A 27,143-nucleotide genomic window follows, 5' to 3' on the forward strand; every position below is an offset into this window, starting at 1 on the left:
AGATTGGTCTAATCTACAGGTCACATGAATTACAGCAGGTAAGTAGGCATCAAAGCAGGATCTTGAAGCAGTGATGTTTTATTTACTCAAGTAGTCCTTAGAAGGACAGTCACATGCAAGTTTCACAGATGAAAAAGGACTTAATTAGCATGAGATTACCTGCCTTCAGAGGTTACAAAACAAATTTCCTCCCTCATGACATCTCACTACATTTCCAATAGAAAAAAAATAGTACATTTTAAATGATATACAGAGGTACCTGCACCAGTAATTGATATACATTTCTTCAATAACTTATTTCTATGTGATCCAGCCACACTAAGAATAAAATAATTACAAATTATAATTCAATTTGATATTGGTGAGTGATTTTCTTAAATTCTCAACAGTGTGATCCAGTCATATTGCAAAGAAAACAGCAAAAAAAAAAAAAAAAAATAACTGTGTACATACAGGATTTTTTTACAATAAATTGACAAACTCCCTTGAACTTCTTATGCTCCAAATAGGGAACTCACTGTTCCATTATTTAATGAGCGGTGCGCCAGCATTAAAGGTTTTGCTTGTGCAGTGCCAGAGGCTGGGAAATACACTGACAAACAGAACCCATCAATGGGGCACCCGGCTTGTAGAACAATCCCTGCACTAGACTGACTTATTACAAGTGGATCCCTCTGAACGAGTCTTACTAACATGACAATACCGTAGGGTCAACACTCCTTTTGCACCTTTGAGCTTCACTGATTATCTACTACCTGTTGGTACCTGTATCTCTATAACTGGAAAGTAGTGGACTGAAGTTTTCCCAGGACTGCTCTTCAGACATTAAGGACTGATCAATCAACTGAGTATAAACCTTGTAATATACCATTCATATAAATGTTCTTCGTTTGTACGTATTTTATATATTTGATTTTATATATACTACACTATATAGTCCTTTCTTTGTTACTATGTGTCCCTGAGCTATACAGATTCATAAGTGGTCCTGTCGTGGAGCAGAAAATGTAATATTTGTTATTTGGTATCGGGCCACTAGAATTTTCCAGATAAATGTACCTTGATTCTTTACATACATGATACACGCACACTGCCCACTATTCATACAAATACTACACCATTAGGCACCTTGTTCTGTACATTTGTTGTCAGATTTCATTTTTCTAACTGATGAACTATCAGGCATTCAAAGGACAGCAGCCACCTTCAATATTTATTAAGTGTTTAGATTTGTTTTTCTTTGTCTGGAATATAATCTATACAGTTATTTGAAAAAGTTGTGTTGTCACTTTCACTTTGTTTGCGATAAAATAACTTGTTAGCAAACCATTATAGGCAATTGTAAAATGATAGATCATATATTGCCAGCTGGCACTGTGCACATAGGATACCCCCCCCCCCCCAAACACACACACACTCCCCTCCATATTTAATACTGGATATCCCCCTATCACAGCTACCTTACTTCATTTCCTTTCTTTTTTTCTCTTGTTTAAATAGAAAGAAAGACGAAAGATATTAACTTGGTTGGTAATAGACCTTTATTACCTGATTTACGTACTGACTACAAAATTGCATGTCATATCTATGTATGCAGAGTAGTTACTTCATCTACTTATTCATTGTATAATGAATACAAATAAAGTAAAATCAAATGGAACCTAAAACATATCCCATTAGTCACGATGCAAACTACAGTACATAATGTATGAGGTATCGAAAAACATAAGACAGGGAGCACGGTGGCTAAGTGGTTAGCACTTCTACCTCAACGCGCTGGGGTCATGAGTTCAATTCCAGACCATGGCCTTATCTGTGTGGAGTTTGTATGTTCTCCCCGTGTTTGCGTGGGTTTCCTCCGGGTGCTCCGGTTTCCTCCCACACTCCAAAAACATAGTAGTAGGTTAATTGGTTGCTATCAAAAATTTACCCTAGTCTGTCTCTCTCTCTCTCTCTGTCTGTGTGTGTGTTAGGGAATTTAGACAGTAAGCTCCAATGGGGCAGGGACTGATGTGAGTTCTCTGTACAGCGCTGCGGAATCAGTGGCGCTATATAAATAAATGGTGATGATGATGATGATAGGCCTGCAAAGTAACTTGCAGCTATTAGACTCTTAAAATCTTCTAACGTTTAAGGTGTTACATATCTTTTAATATCACACCAGTTAAAACAGAACCGTCACCAACACATGGTGCAAGCTGCCACTATGGAGGCAGCTGAAGATGTACCTCTGTGACATCACTGGTTCCTAATGAATTAATAGGCTGTATTCTCATAAATGTACAGCCCACAAAATCTCAGCTGTGCGTTAAACTGTAATTGTTATAAGAACCATCCTACATTTAGCACTTCACAGCTGTAGTAAAAGTCACTGTCATTCCTGTGAGATATAGGTGTCTGTTACGTAACCCACCGCTGAGTGCGATTATGCTGATTTTTACTTTTAAGACACTCATTAAAATAGTTTTTTTTTAATGCTTCTAATGACATTAGAATTGTACTCTTGGTTGTGCATGATGTCTTTGTTTTTAGTGCATCTGGTCTTGTACCTTTTCTAATCTGTGCACTGACACAGAGTCTCCATCCCCGTCAGATCTCTGGAAAGACCACATAGGGCCAACAACTCCTTAGTCAAAAATGCCCCATAGCAAATATATATAATAGTAAATATATCTCCCCCCAGGAAATCCTCCGTAACATGAATATTGGGGGTCTGTAGCATTTAAATGTTTCATAACAAGATTGAAAGCCATCAGTTTCCTGTGTCCCATGGTGTCGTAACACAATGTAATTTGGCCAACAAGTAAAAAATGTCGCTGCACAGATCATTTTACACAAACACCCCTATTTATTGGCCTAGTGCATACATACACACATTCCACATAATTACTGTCACAGTGTCCAAGCGGAGACATAAATGTCCATGGCTGACAGTATAACATCCACGCCTCTCAGACATTTTTAGACCCTCCTCCTCATTAAATTCAATTTTTTGTCTTCAAAAATAAAGCTCATTCAAGCCTCATTTATGCCATAAAGTAAGAATGAGGGGACATCAGGACTGTATTTTACTGGTTGTATTACATGTGCATTTATACTCTACCAATGTGTATTCTGGTATTTGGTGAGTCTGGAATGTGCAAAAAAGCATCACAATTAAAAATATAGGCCTGACCTCCAACACCACCCACTAAGCACAATAGACAAGTCCTTTTGTAGGGAAGATAAAGGCTCTGCAGTCACATGCTAAAGCGGGAAGACCTCAATGAACAAGCAGTCTCCAGCCTTTGAACTGTATTAAAACATCTCGCCCTACAAAACAAATCTCATTATCACATGCTGGCACAATGCAAAGTGCATGAGCGCAACTAAACCACATTCTGCAAGTCCAGATCGCGATAGCCCTTGCTATAAGATAAATCAGTTTTACATCACTGCAGACACATCTTTACCCACTTAGCCTTAGGTATACCATATAAACAGGAGTGTTTGTACAAAAATAGTTGCATGGCAATACAAAATTACATTTACAATGGTGGAACACATTTTTTTTATACTTCATAATATATCCATAACTAATTATAAGAACCATCTCACACCTTCAATTAGAGATCATGCACAAACACACTGACTGTAAAAGTGCACAGATCCAACCCATTGCCAGTATTATATAATACTCAGTACCCTGCAATTACTGTGGATAGTGTGAACGATATCTAATAGTAAAAGTAGTTCCTCGCATGAACGTTCTGTTCCGGACCTACTGTATAGACTCTGTAAATATATTTATGCCTACCTCAATTTTCCTTAGGAAAATCAAGTGCTTTTCCAATATTAAGAGTATTCTGGTTCATCATTTCATGTCTAATTGCTTTTGTCTTAAGTTAATTGTCTGATATTCAACAACACCTGATTTGTTTGTAAACCATTTCCCTCACTCAGAACATGGAAATGGTTTCTCACCTGTGTGTGTTCTCTGATGTCTGACAAGATTTGATTTCTCTGTAAGCAATTTCCCACACTCAGAGCATGGAAATAGCTTCTCACCTGTGTGAGTTCTCTGATGTCTGACAAGTTTTGATTTCTGTGCAAAACATTTCCCACACTCAGAACATGGAAATGGTTTCTCACCTGTGTGAGTTCTCTGATGTTCAACAAGATTTGCTTTAGCTGTAAAACATTTCCCACATTCAGAACATGAAAATGGTTTCTCACCTGTGTGAGATCTCTGATGATTACCAAGATATGATTTAGATGTAAAGCATTTCCCACACTCAGAACATGGAAAAGGTTTCTCACCTGTGTGAGTTCTCTGATGCTCCACAAGATTTGATTTACATGTAAAACATTTCCCACATTCAGAACATGGAAATGGTTTCTCACCTGTGTGAGTTCTCTGATGTTTGACAAGTTTTGAATTCAGTGTAAAACATCTCCCACACTCAGAACATGAAAAACGTTTTTCACCTGTGTGACTTCTCTGATGCGCAACAAGGAATGATTTTCGCATAAACCATTTCCCACACTCAGAACATGGAAATGGTTTCTCACCTGTGTGAGTTTTCTGATGTTCGATAAGACTTGTTTTTAGTGCAAAATATTTCCCACACTCAGAACATGGAAATGGTTTCTCACCTGTGTGAGTTCTCTGATGTCTAATAAGTTGTGATTTGTACGCAAAATATTTTCCACACTCAGAACATAGAAATGGTTTCTCACCTGTGTGAGATCTCTGATGTCTAATAAGATTTGAGTTGTGTGCAAAACATTTCCCACACTCAGAACATGGAAATGGTTTCTCACCTGTGTGACTTCTCTGATGCGCAACAAGGAATGATTTTCGTATAAACCATTTTCCACACTCAGAACATGGAAATGATTTGTCACCTGTGTGATGTTTCTGATGTTCAATAAGATTTGCTTTTAGTGTAAAATGTTTCCCACACTCAGAACATAGAAATGGTCTCTCACCTGTGTGAATTCTGAGATGTCTAATAAGTTCTGATTTAAATGCAAAATATTTCCCACACTCAGAACATAAAAGTGGTTTCTCACCTGTGTGATTTCTCTGATGTCTCATAAGATTTGATTTTTGTGTAGCCCATTTCCCACCCTCAGAACATGGAAAGGTTGTATCATCTGTCTGAGCTGTACTATGTGTAACAATATCTATGTTTGCAGGAGAACTTTCCTCATGATTAGAGGGCTCAGATGATTTAACTGCACAGTGAAGTATTGGATGTATATTTAGGGTAACAGGGTTTCCTCCAGGAGAATCTTGTGTTATGTTGTTATCTTCAATTTCAAAATTTGTACATAAAATTAGTTGTCCCTTCGAGATAATCCTGCGTTTGCATCCATCTGCTGGAAATAAAATAAATATATAGAAAATGCATTGAGATGCAGAGTATAATAACCAAAATGTTCATACTATGAGCGAGTTCAAGATGTTCTGTTGTTTAATTTGAATTTGTAAATAACTAATACTTCATTACAATTATAAAACTGCATTATCAAGCACAGTGCATAGATCCAGCAACACTGGACAATTTCAGACAAATTGCAGACTTTGGCAACTAAAATTTCCCAAGCATGGGACATTACACTGCCAGCATCATAGGAGCAAGACACTGCCCGCACTCAAAAACACTGGAGACTTGATGTTGTGTAAATATGAGATAAATTAGCAGCGAGTCCAGGCCATGGTTTTACACTACTCTAAGTTCTCAACCCTTTGCAGAGAGCAGAGGAGAACTCCAGGACAGAGTAGGAGAATGGAGCAGGACACAGATGGGCAACAGCACGATGTGGCAAAAAGCATAAGGGCAAATCAGCGAACATAGACAGATCACCAAATGAAAAGCAACATTACAGGGAATTCATGTATACTGGAGGGGAGCTATTGTGCAGTGACGGGTCTGTGGTTATAATTCTGTGTGTGCAAGAAGGTGGCGTTTGTGCGTAATGTATGTTGTGATGGGGTGTGTGTTGTCATCCGGTATTTTACTTGAGTATTACAGTGTCAATATACAGCAAAATGATATGATGTGAGGAGGAGAATGGTCAGATCTCTGGGCTGGTAGCACACAATGATATGATGTGTGAAGGAGACTGGTCAGATCTCTGGGCTGGTAGCACACAATGATATGATGTGAGGAGGAGACTGGTCAGATCTCTGGGCTGGTAGCACACAATGATATGATGTGAGGAGGAGACTGGTCAGATCTCTGGGCTGGTAGCACACAATGATATGATGTGAGGAGGAGACTGGTCAGGTCTCTGGGCTGGTAGCACACAATGATATGATGTGAGGAGAAGACTGGTCAGATCTCTGGGCTGGTAGCACACAGTGATATGATGTGAGGAGGAGACTGGTCAGATCTCTGGGCTGGTAGCACACAGTGATATGATGTGAGGAGGAGACTGGTCAGATCTCTGGGCTGGTAGCACACAGTGATATGATGTGAGGAGGAGACTGGTCAGATCTCTGGGCTGGTAGCACACAATGATATGATGTGAGGAGAAGACTGGTCAGATCGATGGGCTGGTAGCACACAATGATATGATGTGAGGAGACTGGTCAGATCTCTGGACTGGTAGCACACAATGATATGATGTGAGGAGGAGACTGGTCAGATCTCTGGGCTGGTAGCACACAATGATATGATGTGAGGAGGAGACTGGTCAGATCTCTGGGCTGGTAGCACACAATGATATGATGTGAGGAGACTGGTCAGATCTCTGGGCTGGTAGCACACAATGATATGATGTGAGGAGGAGACTGGTCAGATCTCTGGGCTGGTAGCACACAATGATATGATGTGAGGAGAAGACTGGTCAGATCTCTGGGCTGGTAGCACACAATGATATGATGTGAGGAGGAGACTGGTCAGATCTCTGGGCTGGTAGCACACAATGATATGATGTGAGGAGACTGGTCAGATCTCTGGGCTTGTAGCACACAATGATATGATGTGAGGAGGAGACTGGTCAGATCTCTGGGCTGGTAGTACACAATGATATAATGTGAGGAGGAGACTGGTCAGATCTCTGGGCTGGTAGCACACAATGATAGGATGTGAGAAGGAGACTGGTCAGATCTCTGGGCTGGTAGCACACAATGATATGATGTGAGGAGGAGACTGGTCAGATCTCTGGGCTGGTAGCACACAATGATATGATGTGAGGAGACTGGTCAGATCTCTGGGCTGGTAGCACACAATGATATGATGTGAGAAGACTGGTCAGATCTCTGGGCTGGTAGCACACAATGATATGATGTGAGGAGGAGACTGGTCAGATCTCAGGGCTGGTAGCACACAATGATATGATGTGAGGAGGAGAACAGGAGTCTAGTAGGGGCTGATGGCTCCTGATTCCACCACTTGGTGCATACACTTTCCTCATTAGTTTGTGCTCACAGATGAGGATGAAGAATAAAAGATCTGTATCAAATGTTTGTTACTGACCTGTGCTGATATCTGTAGGGATTTCCTCCTCCTCTTTGGTATTTCTGTTACTGGATCCATCTGTAGGAAACACACAGTGACTGAATACATTGTCTCTATGTGATTCTCAGATGATGTGTATCTAGGTGACCCTCAAAACTGCTCTTTCCTCTACAACAAATGGAAAATCTCCTCTTACCCAGTGATGTAAAGAGCTGGTGATTCTCCATCATTAAGTCCTTGCAAAGACCCTTGTGCAATCCCAAATACTTCTATTCCTGCATAGAGAAATACACAGTGATATCCTGACACCATATATGAACCTGACATACACAATGACACAGTCATCATCCAGACACATCCCCTGGTGTTACTGTATAATGTCCCATTCCTAGCAGTCACCTCTCCAGTCAGCAGCTGAATGATCTTGTTGGTCAGTTCCAGGATCTTCTGGTCAATGTTTCTCCCATGTATCAGTGAGTGAGGTTCAGGCACCGTGATGGGGATCTGGGTCCTGCTCAATCCTCCTGACACACAGGGGCGGCTCCTGGGGGTCACACACTCACCAGGTCTCTTTATCACTGCTGTGTAATTCTGTGTAATGAAGGTAAATGAAGCTCCACATATTTGCAATTTTTTAGAGGTTACTTGCACAAAATATACAATAATGGTCTATTTTATAAATGCAACCCCTTATAACATGTTTCTTATGTGAAGGAACAACGCTGCTCTTATAACACCCCCCATGATGATCTCATCACGCAGGGGGAAGGGGGGATTGGTGCGCACTGCACATACACAATGTGATGTCCTTACACCTGGCTGAATGTCCACGTGTGTGAGCCAGGCACAGGCACTGGACGCTCTCTTCTCCCTATGGCCCAGATTCAGTAATATCTCCTGTTCTCTGTATCATCTGTTGTGAACAAACTAGTGCAAACAGCAAGATGACTGTAAACTGGGGGCTTGTAGTAGACAGAGGACACAGAACAACCAATCTACAGAAGATAGTAGGTGAGGTAAGTGCTATATACAGTCTACTAAGACGGTGCATATAGATAAAAGTGACAGGTAGGCGGGGGCTGTATATGTAAAATAAGCCGTTCTGGTCTATTTGGCCCATTTAATAAAAAAGAACAGGAAAGTGGAAACATCCACTAATTGTAAAACTTACACCTAAAAATGTAACAAGAGCTGCAGATGCCAAAGTCTCAGGAATATATTAGTGATAGAAAAACAACACAGTGCTGGGACATACTGCACAATGCACAGTGTACGGTCATGGCCAAAAGTTTTGAGAATGACACAAGTATTGGTTTTCACAGAGTTTGCTGCTTAAGTGTTTTTAGACCTTTTTGTCAGATGTTGCTATGGCATACTGAAGTAAAATTACAAGTATTTCGTAAGTGTCAAAGGCTTTTATTGATAATTGCATTAAGTTTATGCAAAGAGTCAATATTTGCAAATATTGACTCTTTGTATAAACTTAATGCAATTGTCAATAAAAGCCTTTGAGGTCTAAAAACACTGAAGCAGCAAACTCTGAAAACTAATATTTGTGTAATTCTCAAAACTTTTGCCCACGACTGTACGTGAGGTAATACACATAAGTAGCACAGATGAGTGTGAGTAACACTATGGGGACACACAGAGTGCAGCAAAAGACGTGACATAACGTACGAGGAAGTCAGACAGTAGACAGACATGGGACAATAGGTGGAGAGGACCCTGCCAGCAAGAGCTTACATTCTAGAGGGAGGGGTGGTGATAGACAGCAGGGCCAACTGGAATAAAATGGGGATGGCAGGCGAGGAAGAGGAGGTGATGGATAGAATGCTTAGGAGGTGGTAGAATAGGCACAGTACACCCAACACCCATAAACCATCCTTACATGTCTTCTTTCTCACACTGCTCCTTCTTATGGCTGCTGACGATATCTCACCTAATCCCTGGGCCCCATGCAAACTCCACAATCTGCTCACTCTTCTCGCTCCACCCCAAAACTTTCCATCCACCCCATACTTCCAATTCTGCCAATCTTGTCCATATATCTCTACTACCCTCTCATCCTTTCTTCTGTGCATCTTGAAATATCAGTTTGTGACAAACTTGCATCCATTCATGATCCATTAATTTCTAAATCCCTCAAACTCCTTGCCATTAGAGAAACTTAACTAACCTCGTCTGACACTGAATCTTCTACAGTTCTCTCCTATGGGGGACTCTCCCTCAGCCACACTTCTACTTTCTTCAAGCTGCGCCTTCCAAGTCATACTCCTCGGAACCCTCCCTCTCATTCTCTTTCTTTGAAGTCCACACTATATATTTTATCCTTCCCTCACTTGTGTTGCTGTTATTTATTGACCTCCCAGGCCAAGTTTCCCAATTCCTTGACAACTGCTACATCTCTAGTTTCTCCAAGTTAGGCTTTCTACTGTCTGACCACAACCTCCTTTCCTTTAGCCTCACCTCATGCTTCCCCCATGCACCCACATCCACATGTACACAGCGACACCTAAGTACTCTTGACCCAATCCACTTCTCATTTTTACAAAAACAACCACTTTCGTCTACGACTGCTCTGTCCTGACCTAATCAGGCTGCCTCTTTCTACAACTAAGCCTCACTTCTAGCCCAATGCAGCTCCAGCCACCACATGCGTCTCTGACCATGTGGTGGTACCAAACAGACCCGCTACCTGCAAAAGTGCTCTTGCACATCAGAGCGCCACTGGAAGAAATATTGTTCCTATTCCGATTTCCTCCACTATAAATTTATCCTTTCATATTACAGCACTACCCTTTTAATTGATAAACAAACATACTTCAAATCTCTAATGTCCACCCAGTCTTCTAAGCCACGTCCGTCGCCTCATTGCCGCCTTCAACTCATTTCTCTGCCCTCCTGCATCTCCTCCCTTACTGCCCTTGATTTTGCCACCTACTTCAAAGACAAAATCAACACCAAGAAATTTCTTCATGCCAAATTCCACCAACTCTACCCACCTTCTGCTACACTCCCCAATCCACCGTCTCCAGTAACTGAAGACAAAGTCTCTGCACTCATCATCTCACCCTACAACCTGCCCCCTCTACCCAATTCCCTCCCAACTTCTTTGCTCCCTCCCCCTTCCACTGCATGCCCACATCTAGCTCACCTATCCCCACCTGTCTCTCTCCACTGACACACTTCCATACTCATTTAAACCCGCACTCATTTTACTAAATTTAAAGAAACCATCTCTTCTCCCAGCCTCTCTCTCAAACTACTGCCTTATTTCTCTCCTACCCTTTGCCTCCAAACTACTAAAATGACTTGTGTACAACATCATTGTGACAGGATGGACCACCTGTGCCACTCTGCATGTTGTTGCTGGGAACCGGCTGGGTTTACTCTGTCACCGTTCTCTTTCATTATCCCAAATATGCCCTCTTGCTGCAGTAGGAGGGGCTTACACGAGCTGCCACCACTGAACTCCTTACCGGCATCCAGTACCGGGTTTCTTCTAGATAACTGACGTTGCTAGTGTACCCCATTACTGGTGTACCTGGGCTGGTACTCCTGACCTCTTACTATAGATCAGGGAAGCTGTGGATGGATCCTCCCCTGGCCTATCACATTGGCCAGAGCTGCAGATAGCAGGCAAAGCGGTGGTACTGGGTCCAAATCTCAGAATAGCTGGGATCGGAATAGAGTTGGCCTAATCTGTTGGTCACAGGAATCAGCATAGAGAAGTTTCCAAGCAAGTCTTTGAAGCAAGTGATGTTTATTTGCTCTTACACTGGTTAAAGGTACCAGTGATCAGGTCAGATGAGACAAAAAGAACAACTTTTAATACAAGCCAGTGCCTTTTATACAGTTTGGACACAGGCTATTTTTTGAATCAGGAAGCAATGTGTTTATACGAACATGGATTTACATGCATTGCAAAGCCAACAATATTTACACTTATCTACACTGAAATTCTGTGATGTCCTGCATCACATGCTGTTTACAATGTTCAGAAAGGTTTTGAACACTCTGACAAAAGGCCACACAGTAACGACTCACTGCTGGGCCTTTGGCCAGAGCAGGCATTTAACAAAATTTAGCTAGCAATTCCTGCTATCAGACTCCCTCCACTCCATATACCTAATTGGAGGTTTCCACTAGCAACCTTACAAACCACAAACAATGACACTTCTTTACAAAACACATCCCAATACACAAAAGACCTCTATTCACAAAGGTGTCTGGCTCTGCTCCCTGGCTGAAAATAGTAACAGGGGAGAGCAGCCAGATCCCGGGGCTGCAGTCCCTGTTCTGTCGTTTGTTTAAGCTGCAACTAGGGACTTCGCTTCCAGGCACTGCACCTCCTTTGACCTATTTGATTCCAGGAGCCTGGTTGTAAAGTCCCTCCGGGAGGTGAAGGGGATCCAGGGCTGCTGGTAAGATCTCACCTAACCCTGGGTCCGATGATATCCCCACTATCTGGTCGCAGTTACACATAATAAACATTTCCCCCATTACTGTCCTGTCCTCAGTCGTCTTCTTCTTTCAGTCTCTATTTCCCACATACAGTTCTCCTGTACTGCGGTGCAATAAGCATCTCTATTAGGGGCTACTTATAATTTGTGGCTAGGGTCAGGTTTTGTTTTTTACACAATGGTGGGTTACCCTGGTGAGGAGGGTTAGGGTGAGGAAGGATCGGTGCTAGTCAGTCTGGTAATGTCCACCAGCAGTACTGTTACGGTGGGCAGGACTGGGTTAGATCAGGTTTGTAACCAACGCCGCTCACATGGAGCCGTAACCTCAGAGAGGTGGACAGGAATCATTAATATTATATATTATTATTGTGCTCTCTCTCTCTATATATTTATATATTTAGATTTCTACTTCCAGTGTCTGGTAAACCCCGGCGAACACATGGTCACTGAGGATTTCATGCAGGATTGAGAACTCGTGCATCCAAATTAGCTCTCACAATATGAGCCCATCACCCGACCTGTTGGGGTTGCATAAGTTCAAAAAGCAAAACAAAGCAAAAAAAGTTGAAACCAAGAGCACAGTTATATTATAGACACTACACCTTTACCTAAACTATACGAAACAGTATATACATATAGCATTTATAGATATGAGAGAACTTGGGAATACATTTTAAGATATACTTCTATGGGTGCTTCTTATGGCTTTCCTGTTACCTAAATAAACATAATAGAATATTTAGAATATATATGAATAATAGAAAATGCCTTATGTCATGACAAAACTATATAACATTCATCTGCATACACGGACAAGGATATTATGTAGATATGTGCTAGTGGCACTAGGTGAGGGGGTGGTTGGGTAGGAGGTGATAGTCGCGGGGATGTGATGTAATGGGGGTAGAAGGAGGGGGATGGGGGCTAGTCTCCAGCACTAGACAAGCTATGTGTTAGTGACACTTGGTGAGGGGTGGATGGGTAGGAGGCGATAGTAGAGGGATGTGGGGTAATGGGGGTAGAAGGAGGGGGATGGGGGCTAGTCTCCAGCACTAGACAAGCTATGTGTTAGTGACACTTGGTGAGGGGGTGGTTGGGTAGGAGGTGATAGTAGGGGGATGTGGGGTAATGGGGGGTAGAAGGAGGGGGATGGGGGCTAGTCTCCAGCACTAGACAAGCTATGTGTTAGTGGCACTTGGTGAGGGGTGGTTGGGTAGGAGGTGATAGTAGAGGGGATATGAGGTAATGGGGGTAGAAGGAGGAGGATGGGGGCTAGTCTCCAGCACTAGACAAGCTATGTGTTAGTGACACTTGGTGAGGGGTGGTTGGGTAGGAGGTGATAGTAGTAGGGATGTGGGGTAATGGGGGTAGAAGGAGGGGGATGGGGGCTAGTCTCCAGCACTAGACAAGCTATGTGTTAGTGGCACTTGGTGAGGGGTGGTTTTGTAGGAGGTGATAGTAGGGGGATGTGAGGTAATGGTGGTAGAAGGAGGGGATGGGGGCTAGTCTCCAGCACTAGACAAGCTATGTGTTAGTGACACTTGGTGAGGGGTGGTTGGGTAGGAGGTGATAGTTGGGAGATGTGGGGTAATGGGGGTAGAAGGAGGGGATGGGGGCTAGTCTCCAGCACTAGACAAGCTATGTGTTAGTGACACTTGGTGAGGGGGTGGTTGGGTAGGAGGTGATAGTTGGGAGATGTGGGGTAATGGGGGTAGAAGGAGGGGATGGGGGCTAGTCTCCAGCACTAGACAAGCTATGTGTTAGTGACACTTGGTGAGGGGTGGTTGGGTAGGAGGTGATAGTAGGGGGGATGTGGGGTAATGGGGGTAGAAGGAGGGGATGGGGGCTAGTCTCCAGCACTAGACAAGCTATGTGTTAGTAGCACTTGGTGAGGGGGTGGTTGGGTAGGAGGTGATAGTAGGGGGGATGTGGGGTAATGGGGGTAGAAGGAGGGGGATGGGGACTAGTCTCCAGCACTAGACAAGCTATGTGTTAGTGACACTTGGTGAGGGGTGGTTGGGTAGGAGGTGATAGTAGGGGGATGTGAGGTAATGGGGGTAGAAGGAGGGGGATGGGGGCTAGTCTCCAGCACTAGACAAGCTATGTGTTAGTGACACTTGGTGAGGGGGTGGTTGGGTAGGAGGTGATAGTAGGGGGATGTGAGGTAATGGGGGTAGAAGGAGGGGGATGGGGGCTAGTCATGGTGTGTGAGCCCCTCTGTGGTGTATGGGGTGTAGCTGGTCTGGGTATTAAGTCTCTCACAGCTCTGCCATTATAATAACCAGCTCTGCTATTACTAACAGCCTTCTGCTGACTGCAGCAGGAGCACAATGAGGATTATGTAGCAGCTGATGTGAGAGCTCAGCCGCATGTATGAAGTCCTGATCGCCGGGAGGCTGCACATAAACATGGGGTAACTCTATAGGGGTAATTCCCGCTGTCTGATATATTATTATAGGGAGATATTACCTCAGTCTTGTACAGGGCCCGGATGTAGCGTCCAGTGTCTAAGATGGCGTCTGAGAGATCATGTGGCCACGCCCCCTGTGCAGTGTCAGGGGCGGAGACCAATAGTGTGTCTGGAGACTATGGGAGAATGGCCGCCGCCGTCCTGCATTGAGGACATTTCAGTAAAAGAAAGTTTTCATTTTACTCTACTGATTAACTCTGTGTATATATGCGACTGGGTGTGCATAGCTAGAGCGGTGTGGGACACAGTTGAGGTGGGGGAGAGCTCTGTAGTTTTATTTTAATAATTTAATCACGTGTAAACTACATGGTATTCTGTACTGTCCACAGTGCAGGACAGCGGCGGCCATTTTCTGTTAGTCTCCCAGACACAATACTGGACTTACAGATATATCTCCGCCCGTGAGAACAACATTGGGAGGTGATAGTAGGGGAGGGGAGGTAATGTTGTTGTACTCTCATCCTCATGTCTGTCTGAATCCTCTATTAATCCTAGCTGAAGTCCATCCATAGAAACATTATTATGTATAATTGTATTCATGTCACAGTTATTATCTGTATCAGTCATAATACTTATTATAGTCATGTCTGTCATATCTGTAAGATGACTGCCCGGTGCTGCGGAATCTGTGGCCCCTTATAAATAAACTATGATGATGAGCACTTGTATAGTATGATCTGTAAGTCATGAACCAGTAGGTCCAGAACTGTCGCCCTAATCCTAGCAATGTAAGGAGCCGCTCCTACTCCTCATGTAGGATCTCCTACAGGGCGTTCACACCTCATATACCCTAATACACTGTATTACACTGTGTGCAGGGTATGACTGACAGTCTTTCCTACATACTATCAGACCTGAGCAGGTCCGAGTCCTCTGCTCACATCTGCAGCGACCCACCTGCCCCTACCATAGACACCGATGGAGTCCCTTAGATACTGCCCCTCACCATACACAGACATCTACATCATCAGGATCCCCTCCTACAACTCCTCCATCCATTACTCTTCAGTACAGAATGTCCTGATCCCCGCCCTCTACACCTCCCCCTCCCACACGCACCTCCACCTCCCACACACACCTCCACCTCCCCCAAGCTATGTACACACCGCCATTCCTACGTTGGATTTTGAAGCCCCCACAACCAGCAGCATTGTGTCACCCAGCTCCTGCCCTCCCCATTACTTCAGGAGCACTGCTGAGCGCAGCCACTCAGCAGCAGATTCCCTGCGCAGGTTACACAGCTCAGCCCACAGACACAGGCTCACCCCATGTGACCTGTACTATGGCTGCCACCACTCTACCTAGTCACACATACCTAACCATTATACATTGTGCCCTATTACTGGTACCATCACCATTTTATTGTTTTCCCACTGGTTAGATAGCTCCCATTTTCCACCACATCTACTTAACACATCTCGCTGATCGTAAACTGCTTTTCTAACAGAAAAATAAATATCATTACTTCCATCTTTTTTGGGAGGATCCAAAACACCGCCCCCATTCTGTGACTCATCTACCATCTGCTTCTTCAACAGGACAAAGTACTTCAGGACTTATCCACGGAACAAGTGCACCAATACCCAACAAGAGGAATTTAACCAAGCATTCACTTCACTCCGGGACCATACACAGAACTAAGAACAGGAAGACAAAGAACCAAACGAGAGGAACATTTACCGACAACGTCATCACTCTAAAGGATTAAGTAGTAAGTGACAAACACATACAACACCACACCACCTATAGATCCCACCAGGTTACACCACACCACCTATAGATCCCACCAGGTTACACCACACCCCCTATACATCCCACCAGGTTACACCGCACCACCTATAGATCCCACCAGGTTACACCACACCACCTATAGATCCCGTCAGGTTACACCACACCACCTATAGATCCCGTCAGGTTACACCGCACCACCTATAGATCACGCCAGGTTACACCGCACCACCTATAGATCCCGCCAGGTTACACCGCACCACCTATAAATCCCGCCAGGTTACACCGCACCACCAATAGATCCCGCCAGGTTACACCGCACCACCTATAGATCCCACCAGGTTACACCGCACCACCTATAGATCCCACCAGGTTACGCCGCACCACCTATAGATCCCACCAGGTTACGCCGCACCACCTATAGATCCCACCAGGTTACACTCCATTCTTTTTCTACATAGGGCCGGTACTTTCTCCACAGGGCAACAACCAATCACAGCTCCACTGATACATCCTCACTGTCGGGGTTCCCAAGGTAAGACCATGAGAGAAAGTAATTGAACAAAGTGGTTTTATTAGAGACAGGTAATACAGGTTCAGGATGCAATAACTGGTAAGGCAGTAATATAATCACATATCTTAACAGTGGAATAGGCAATACTGTAAAGCGGTGGTGAGAAGCAGTACTCAGTGGGTTGCAGGGTTGAACACCTCTGGAAAGGTGGGGAGACGAGTAGCCTGTGGGTTGCAGGGTTGGATACCTCTGGAAAGGTGGGGAGACGAGTAGCCTGTGGGTTGCAGGGTTGGATACCTCTGGAAAGGTGGAGAGAGCTGAACAGGTTACACTGAGAAGCAGTGAGCTGCAGAGAGCAAAAGCACAGAGATCCACATATGTGTATAACTCAGGAACAGAGTAGATGAAGCTGTGTTCTTGGCACTGGTGTGAACAACAAAAACACAAAGACAGGTACTCAGGTAAATATAACCAGGAGCATGAGTCAAAGGAGAATGCTCCCTATCAGGTTGAGTCAGGCGCGGGCTGGCAGATTTCAGCCCGGTGGGTGCACAGGCGGCCTCGTCGCGTGTCATGTGATGCGGCCGCCGGTAATAGTCAGATAATATTGCATCCGGGGGGGCGGGGGGCGCCCGCTCCTAACAGCGGTTAGGCTGAGTGGCCTGGGGGCTGATGCGTTACCACAGGATAGTGGAGTAGTCACATTGGCTGTGATGATCTGCGGATAGATGTGCTGGGAACGTCAGAGAACAGGTAGCAATAATCTGCAGAACGTTACCACAGGATACTGGAGTAGACAGTGGCTGAGATGATCTGCGGATAGATGTGCTGGAAATTCGGAGAACAGGCAGCAAACAGGAGCCAGGGAACAGGCACAGCAACACAAGTAATTGCAACAGATGATCTGGCCAAGACTGCTGGGACAAGCAGGCTTTAATAGGCCAGAAGCGTTTAGCATCCCGGAGAAACGAGACAGTTCTGGCAGGTGAGAGAGCAGTCTGAGTACCACAGTGGCTCTTTTGGTGGAACAGTGGTACTACAGGCAGGATACATCTTTATACAAATGTCCAACATAGTTCCTGGCAGACAGGAGTTGCAGGATGCAGTACCCCCCTCAAAAGGCGGATTGCAGACGCCCAAGTTACCAGGAATGGTAAAAAAAATTCAGAGTCATAGTCCAGAATTGGGCATGTAGAAGATAAGTCTTCGTGCAAGGACAGAAAGGATATAGAAACCACGCCACAAGAGAGTTGAGACCCAGAAGACCATTTCTTCTTTGCTTTCTTTTTATGAGTCTTTTTAGGGACACAGGGTTGTTCAAATTGAATAGAACATGAAGGTATCTCAAATACTTGGGCAACTGGAGACAAAGAAGATGGCACAGAAGACATGCAGGGAGTATGACCGACAAGTGTTGGAGCAAATTTCTTGATCACTGCTTCAAAAATAAGCTGCAAATCCGAAAGAATGGGATCTCTGGTCTCAATAAAGGAGCTTGACCATTCTAGAGCTTTTAGTGTAAAGTTGGATAACAGGTAAAACACTTGCTTTTGTTGGGTATCTAGGTGGTCAGGTACTGATGGAAAATAAGATATACAAAATTGTATAAGTGTATTAAATTGCTAAATATCCCCACTAAAGATAGGTGGTCGGAAGTCTGAAACAGAAGATGAATTTGGTTTAGCACGAGACTTGGTCAGCTCGGGTTGAACATACGTCTTTGGGGACTAGGGCGGGACACCATTGGCAGATGATAGTGCGGACTGGGCGGACGACCTGGCAGGAGGCCCGGACTGGGCGGACGACTTGGCAGGAGGCCCGGACTGGGCGGACGACTTGGCAGGAGGCCCGGACTGGGCGGACAACTTGGCAGGAGGCCCGGACTGGGCGGACGACTTGGCAGAAGGCCCGGACTGGGCGGACGACTTGGAAGGAGGCCCGGACTGGGCAGCATTGTGAGGAGCCTCAGAGCAGACAACGCTGTGAGGAGCCTCAGAGCAGACAGCGCTGTGAGGAGCCTCAGAGCAGACAGCGCTGTGAGGAGCCTCAGAGAAGACAGCGCTGTGAGGAGCCTCAGAGCAGACCATGCTGTGAGGAGCCTCAGAGCAGACCGCGCTGTGAGGAGCCTCAGAGCAGACAGTGCTGTGAGGAGCCTCAGACTACACACTGTACCCAGAGAGGAATGGGTTAAGCATCTGGTGTCCACACTACAGGGACACACAGTGGAATGGAGTGCCCTCGGAGGACTGTGCGGGTCTATGATATAGTAAAAAGGGCACTCCTTAAACATAGTAACATAGTAACATAGTTGATGAGGTTGAAAAAAGACACCAGTCCATCAAGTTTAACCTATTTTGGATCTCCTGCGATCCTGCACTTATATTTGAAATTAATCCAGAGTAGGCAACCGCCCATCTGTTTCAATTTTGAAAATCCCCCCAGACTCAATATTGCAATCCAGTTTTACCCTATATCCACTACTATCCTTTATTTTAAATTAACGGTCGTATCCCTGGATACACCTTTCCGCTAAAAATTTGTCTAACCCTTTCTTAAACATATCTATTGAATCTGCCATCACAACCTTCCCTGGCAATGAATTCCATATCTTGACTGCCCTTACTGTAAAGAACCCCTTCCTTTGCTGGTTGTGAAATTTCCTCTCCTCTAACCTTAGGGGATGACCACGTGTCCTGTGTATGGTCCTTGGGGTAAAAAGTTCCCATGAAAGCTCTCTGTATTGACCCCTAATGTATTTGTACATAGTAATCATATCTCCCCTTAGACACCTCCTTTCTAAAGTAAACATGCCTAAACTGGCTAACCTTTCCTCATAACTTAATGACTCCATACCCTTTATTAATTTTGTCGCCCTTCTCTGAACCCTTTCTAGTTCCAAATTATCTTTTTTATAGAGTGGTGCCCAGAACTGTACTGCATATTCAAGATGAGGTCTTACCAATGATTTATACAGTGGCAAAATTACACTGTCTTCCCTTGCATCTATGCCCCTTTTTATGCATGCCAATACTTTGTTTGCCCTTGCAGCTGCTGCTTGACATTGAGCACTATTGCTAAGTCTACTGTCTACGAGCACTCCCAAATCCTTTTCCATTATAGATTCTCCCAAATTAATTCCATTTAATTTATAGATTGCGTTCTTGTTTTTGATCCCTGAATGCATAACCTTACATTTATCTGTGTTAAACCTCATATTCCATTTAGCCGCCCAATCCTCCAGTTTATTTAAGTCCCTCTGTAGAGAAGCTACATCTTGCTCTGATTTTATTACCTTACAGAGTTTAGGGTCATCTGCAAAAATAGAAACTTTACTCTCTAAACCATCACCAAGGTCATTAATAAATATATTAAAAAGGAGTGGTCCCAGCACGGAACCTTGAGGTACTCCACTTAAGACCTTTGACCAATTAGAAAATGTTCCATTTATCACAACTCTCTGTTCCCTATTCTCTAACCAGTTTTCGATCCAAGTACAAATTTTGATTTCTAGACCCAGTTCCCTTATTTTGTAAACCAACCTCTTGTGTGGCACTGTATCAAAGGCCTTTGCAAAATCTAAGTAGACCACATCTACTGTCCTGCCCTGGTCTAAGTTCCCACTAACTTCCTCGTAGAAACTAATTAGATTAGTTTGACATGACCTATTCCTCAAAAATCCATGTTGATTCCCACTAATAATTTTATTGCGTACCAAGTAATCCTGAATACTGTCCCTTAAAATACCTTCCAGTAGTTTCCCCACTATTGATGTCAGGCTTACAGGTCTATAATTCTCTGGTTGTGATCTCGTCCCCTTTTTAAACAACGGCACCACATCTGCTATTCGCCAATCCCTTGGTACTGAGCCTGATGAGATTGAATCTCTGAAAATTAAGAATAGCAGTCTAGCTATTTCTGAGTTTAACTCCATAAGGACCCTCGGGTGTATGCCATTTGTACCCCAAAGACCTATCATAAGAAGTTCCATGCCATCCATGAGGAGTTTGCCAACATGCTGCGGGAGTCTGTCAGGAAGTGGGTGCGTGCAGCTGGTGCCCAGACCGTGGAGGAGGTAATAGACTTAATGTGCTAAGAGCAGTTTCACCGCCAGTGCGCATCGGAGGTGAAAGAATGGGTGATGGATAGAAAGTCAGCTGCCCAGTTGGCGGATCATTTTGTGGCTGTCAGGCCACACTGGCAGAAGCGCCAGGTTAGCAGCCACCACAAAGAATGTACAATCAAGGGGACACCCCTCTTCTACTTACCCCCAAAAGTCAGTATCCAACGCTTCGGGTACCTCTCCCCAGCCAACGCACCGCCCTATCCCTGGGAGTTATCAGAGACCATTGGAGCCCAGACTGAAGAAGAAATGCTACAACTGCGGGAAAAAATGGTCACCTAAGGATGAACTGTCACATTGTCACAGCATCCCAGACTCGTGACCCTCTTCCGAGTCCTGGGGGCCATCTGACTTGCTTAACTGGTAAAGGTGAGTCAGTAGAGACTGTCTCTACCCCTGCCAGCTCAACGGAGGGTGGCGTGTCTGAAGGTGACTGTCACAACTGAGTATAGCGTACCTGCCATCGTTGGCACTACTCGGAGGAAGGTGCGGAGTCTAACATGCCCCTGGTATTCACCAGGGACCCCCGCAAGGAGGTATGGACTCAGCTGCAGGGAACACGCAGGTCGCGGTCCTTCAACGAGTCAGATAGCGAAGCACGAGAGGAAATGTCAGACACAAGGAGAATCCGAAGGGGTGGTGAGTCAAGCCAGGTCGGTAGTGTTCTGACAGCAAGGTACAAAAAGGAGATCCAAAAGAGGAATCGAGGCAATCCTGGTCACGATGGTCACAGGCAAACAGCAATAATCAGGAGGCAGGCAAAAGGTCAGGAGATAGGATATCACAGGAACACACTGGAAATGCTGGAGGACAGGAAGACCTGAAACTCTGGCACAGGAGGTGGGATCCAGAGAGGCTTAAATACTTCTGGTAGCCAATAAGCCTCAGTGCCGCAGCGCTGTCATAATACTAGCGCCGTAGCGCTGTCAAACACTTGCGCCGTAGCGCTTCCTTCATGCAGCGTCCCGTTGCCTAGCAACAGGAACGCTTTCTGAACTTGTACCCGGGCGGCCGAGCGGGGAAGGAAGTGACGCGTCTGGTTGCTAGGCAACCAGACGCGCTGAACAGCACAGCGGGACATCCGTCCCGATATCACAGGCGGTGCCTGACAGTATGCCCTCCTCCTCCTCCTCCCCTTGATTGGAGAAATCTTTTGAGTAGCAGAGGAGCATGAAGGTCTGGTTTGTCCACCCAAGATCTTTCTTCAGGACCAAATCCCTTCCAGTGAACAAGGAACTGTTGGCGACCATAGCGGGTACGGACATCCAGGATTCGGCTGATCTCAAACTCTGTTCCAGAGGAGGTTTGAACAGGAGGAGGTCGAGAAGGAGGTATAGAGAATTTGTTAAGCACCAATGGTCGAAGTAAGGATACATGAAAGGTATTATGACATCGTAACGAAGTAGGTAACTTTAACTTGACACACACCGGATTGATGACATGTGAGATGGTGTAGGGACCAATGAAACGTGGAGGCATTTTCATAGATGGTACTTTAAGTTTTAAATCTATAGTGGAAAGCCATACTTGATCCCCTACCTTCAATAGAGGAGTAGCTCTTCGGTGGGGATCTGCAAAGGTCTTGTGGTGCTGTGTTGCGCTTTGCAGAGCTGCTTTGGTTCTGGCCCAAATGAGAGAGAATTCTCGATAGAGTGAGTCCACCTCTGGAACTGAGGAGGAAGAATTTGGAAACGGGTCTGGGATAATAGGATGCATCCCGGTCACAATAAAAAATGGAGAAAACCCGGTAGATTCATGGACATGGTGATTGTGCGAGAACTCTGCCCAGGGAAGGAATTGTGACCATTTGCTTTGATTGTCAGCGGTAAAGCAACGAAGAAAAGTCTCTAAGTCCTGGTTGATCCGCTCGGTCTGGCCATTGGTCTGGGGGTGGTACCCAGACGAGAACTTCAATTCTGTACCCAACTTCTTGCAGAAGGCCCTCCAGAAACGGGAGATGAATTGGACCCCTCTGTCGGAGATAATTTCTTTAGGACAACCATGTAGTCTGAAGATCTCTTTGATAAATGTGTCGGCTAAGCGACTGGCCGAAGGTAGACCAGAGAGAGGGATGAAGTGCACCATTTTAGAAAACCGATCAATGATGACCCAGATGGTATTGAATCCCGAACTGCAGGGAAGATCAGTAATAAAATCCATGGCTATACTTTCCCAAGGAGCATTAGGCGTGGGCAAGGGACGAAGCAATCCAGCAGGAACATCCTGGAAGACTTGTGTTGGGCGCAGATTGTGCAGGCTGCAATAAAATCACGTATGTCAGTACATATAGTGGGCCACCAGAACCGTCGACAGAGGAGAAATGTGGTCTTCTTTATTCCTGCGTGACCTGCAAAACGGGAGCAATGAGCCCATCGCAGTACCCTGAGTCGAAACTGTGGTTCCACAAATGATCGCCCTGCAGGGGGAACAACTTTAACAGTATTGGTAACTGCCACAATGTTAGAAGGATCGATGATGCATTGAGGAATCAATGGATTCAGGCGGTCCGTATCATCAAAAGAGCGGGATAGAGCATCTGCTCGCCCATTTTAAGCCACTGGACAAAAAGTAAGAGTCATTGAAGCGAGCAAAGAATGATGCCCAGCGGGCTTGTCGAGGATTCAAACAGCGAGCTTCACGAATGAATGTTAAATTTCGATGGTCTGTGAATATGGTAACAGGATATAAAGCACTTTCTAGTAGATGTCGCCACTCCCCCAGAGCTGCTTTGATAGCGAGAAGCTCTTTATCTCCGATTCCATAGTTAATCTCATTAGGGAGGAATCGTCTAGAGAAGAACCCGCATGGAGAGTGAGTACCCAAAGGTGTCTTTTGGAACAACATAGCCCCGATGCCAATAGAAGAGGCGTCCACTTCCACAAAGAAAGGTCGCTGTTGATCCGGCTGGGAGAGAAATGAGGCAGAGGAGAAGGCTTTCTTAAGAGTAGCAAAGGCAGAAATAGCTTCTGGAGACCATATCTTCGGGTTGGCAGATCTCTTGGTTAACGCTGTGATTGGAGCGATAATGGAAGAAAAATCTTGGATGAACTGCCGATAATAATTAGCGAACCCAATGAATCTTTGGATTGCTTTAAGGCCCTGAGGTTGAGGCCAGTCCAAGATGGCAGACACCTTGGTAGGATCCATCTGTAGTCCTGAGCCGGATACGATAAACCCAAGGAAGGACACTTGGAGAACTTCGAAAACACATTTTTCCAACTTGCAATAAAGATGGTATTTGCGTAGTCTTCGTAAGACCTCCCTCACTTGTTCTTGATGAGAACTCAGGTCCTTAGAGAACACTAGAATGTCATCTAGATAAACAACTACGGAGGTGTACAACAAATCTTGAAAGATGTCATTAACGAAAGTCTGAAAGATGGCAGGGGCATTGCAAAGACCGAAGGGCATTACCAGGTATTCTAAATGACCATCCCTAGTATTGAAGGCGGTCTTCCACTCGTCACCCTTCTTTATACGAATGAGGTTGTAGGCCCCTCGTAGGTCTAGTTTAGTAAATACTTGAGCCCCGCTGATCCTATCAAATAGATCGGAGATAAGAGGTAACGGGTACCGATTTTTGATAGTAATACGATTCAGAGGTCTATAGTCAATGCACGGGCGAAGGGACCCGTCTTTTTTCTTGACAAAGAAGAATCCAGCCCCAGCAGGAGAGGTAGACTTGCGAATGAACCCACGTTTGAGATTTTCCGTGATATATTAAGACATTGCCAAGGTCTCTGGGCGAGAAAGAGGATAAGTTCTCCCCTTGGGTATAGGTTGATTGGTAAGCAAAGTAATGGAGCAGTCCCAGGACTGGTGGGGAGGTAACAACTCGGCCTCGGTCTTTCTGAACACATCTTGAAACTCGGCGTATGCTGCTGGAAGGACTGATTCCGTAACCGTGGACTGAGCAATAATTTGAGAACCGGAAGGGAGAACACTAGACAGACATCTATGACGACATCCTGTACCCCAACGGGTAACCTGAGCACGATCCCAATCCATCTGCGGAGAATGTTTTCGTAGCCAAGGTAGCCCCAAGATAAGGGGATTAATGGATTTTGGCAACACCAAAAACTGAATCATCTCGCTATGAAGGGCTCCTACCATCAACCGAATGGGAGAGGTGATGGAGGAGATGGAGCCACTGCTAACACGGTTCCCCTCCACTGCCGTTAACGATAATGGTTGAGGCAAGGTGAGTGTTGGAATTTGGAGCCCAGCAACGAGAGTAGCAGAAATGAAGTTCCCGGAGGAGCCGGAATCCACAAAGGCCGTGGTGGAGAAGGGACCTCTAGGGGTGCTCAGGGTGACTACCATAAGAAGCTCAGGAGTGTGTTTAGAGTAGGGAGCAACTGTGGTTACTCCTAAACCGGCCTCCCTGCCACCGTTTAGGAGGACGGGTTTCCCGGTCTCTTAGGGCAGACCTTGAGCAGATGTCCGGAATCGCCACAGTAAAGGCAGAGGCATTGCCTGAAGCGCCTCTCTCTTTCTTCTGGGGATAGGCGAGAACGTCCTACTTGCATGGGTTCGTCCATAGGCAAAACCGGGTTTTGAAATTGTGGAGCCAGACGAGGAACAACCCGCTTAGAGACAGGACGTTTTTGGGTGCGTTCTTGATAACGTAGATCTACTTTGATACATAGTGCAATCAGGGTATCAAGGTCAGAGGGAAGATCCCGAGAAACTAGTTTGTCTTTAATACGGTCGATAAGACCTTGCCAGAAAGTTGCGACCAGCGCCTCGTTGTTCCACTTCAGTTCTGACGCTAAGGTCCGGAACTGGATGGCATATTGCCAACAGATAAGTTGCCTTGACGCAGACTCAGCAAACTGGTGGCAGCAGAGGCTACTCTCCCAGGGTCATTGAAGACTCTCCTGAAGGCTTCAATAAAGGTGGCGGCGTTATTAAGAAGAGGGTCTCCATTCTCCCACAAAGGCGAAAGCCCAGGCTAGTGCTTGACCGCTCAGGAGGGAGATCATGAATGCCACCTTCGTACGTTCTGAAGGGAATGCTCCTGCATTGCACTCGAACTGAATAGAGCACTGGTTCAAGAAACCCCTGCATTTTTTGGGATCACCGTCGTATTTCTCGGGCGCGGGGATACGCATGCCTGAGGTTGCTGTAGATACGGTAACCACACTAGAGGACGCCACTGAGGAGGAGGCAATGGCTGGAGTGGCAGGCAGAGAGCCCTGTAAAGCATCGAAGCGTGTAGCGATACCTTGGACACTTTGCAGGAGATGTGCTTGGGCTGCTTCTTGCTGTTCTACACGTTGAGTCAAGTGAATGAGAAGGTCCCGGGCTGAGGGTTCACCAGTTCCTTCGGTAGACATCGCCAGAGTTTACTGTCACGACTGAGTATAGCGTACCTGCTATCGTTGGCACTACTCGGAGGAAGGTGCGGAGTCTAACGTGCCCCTGGTATTCACCAGGGACCCCCGCAAGGAGGTATGGACTCAGCTGCAGGGAACACGCAGGTCGCGGTCCTTCCACGAGTCAGATAGCGAAGCACGAGAGGAAATGTCAAACAGGCCGGTTCAGCAATGGTGCAGGCAAGGTACAAAAGGGAGATCCAAAAGAGTAGTCGAGGCAATCCGGGTCACAAGGGTCACAGGCAAACAGCAATAATCAGGAGGCAGGCAAAAGGTCAGAAGATAGGATATCACAGGAACACCTGAAACTCTGGCACAGGAGGTGGGATCCAGAGAGGCTTAAATACTTTGGTAGCCAATAAGCCTCAGCGCCGCAGCGCTGTCATAATACTAGCGCCGTAGCGCTTCCTTCTAGCAGCGTCCCGTTGCCTAGCAACGGGAACGCTTTCTGAATTTGTAGCCGAGCAGGGACGGAAGTAGGCAACCAGACGCGCTGAACAGCACAGCGGGACATCCGTCCCGATATCACAGGCGGTTCCTAACAGTGACTCAGCAGAGAGAGTCACTTATTTGTCCAAAAGACCCCCTAAAACGTGGAGAAACCTGCAGCCTGTCCAAGTGGGACCCCTGCAGGGAGGAGGACTGAGAGATTCAGGGGCTTCTATAACTGTAGTGAGTCCCACGTTATTGAGCCTGCTGCAGTATTGCAGGTTCACACTGCCAAAGTTACTGTGGCAGATGGACTGGAGAAGGAAGTGCCTGTAGCAAGGGTGTATCTGGACTTGGGAGATGGCCTGGAGTTGCGAGATGTTGCCGTTATGGATGGCCTCCCAACTGGTTTGATCTTGGGCAATGACGTTGAGGATGGAATTGTGACCACATTTCTCAACTCTATTACCCGGAGCCAAGCTGCCAGACTACACTCTTCACAATCTACACCTGCACAACCCAGCCCAGAGGAAAAGACCACAGCTGCTAGACAACAGCCATGGCCAGCAATCACAGCTTCAACCAGCCCA

At 45.6% G+C, this 27,143-nt stretch overlaps 2 protein-coding genes and 1 pseudogene across 2 annotated transcripts in view; all 3 read right to left on the reverse strand.

Moving 5' to 3' along the window:
- The window catches only part of LOC142150982 (uncharacterized), a 206,489-nt gene extending 198,602 nt beyond the window's left edge, over nt 1-7,887 (reverse strand). The window contains exon 1 of the mRNA XM_075206211.1: nt 7,851-7,887. The gene's annotated coding sequence lies outside the window, so the exon portion shown is untranslated. The remainder of the gene's footprint in view (nt 1-7,850) is intronic.
- LOC142150999 (uncharacterized) overlaps nt 1-14,431 on the reverse strand; it is a 510,250-nt gene extending 495,819 nt beyond the window's left edge. Inside the window, exon 1 of the mRNA XM_075206250.1 lies at nt 14,384-14,431. The gene's annotated coding sequence lies outside the window, so the exon portion shown is untranslated. The remainder of the gene's footprint in view (nt 1-14,383) is intronic.
- Nucleotides 1,451-7,938, reverse strand: LOC142150994 (uncharacterized; annotated as a pseudogene).
- Nucleotides 14,432-27,143: the final 12,712 nt, after the last annotated feature.

The sequence above is a fragment of the Mixophyes fleayi genome, chromosome 4 (genome assembly GCF_038048845.1).
Source record: "Mixophyes fleayi isolate aMixFle1 chromosome 4, aMixFle1.hap1, whole genome shotgun sequence".
NCBI classification, from domain to species: Eukaryota; Metazoa; Chordata; class Amphibia; order Anura; family Limnodynastidae; genus Mixophyes; species Mixophyes fleayi.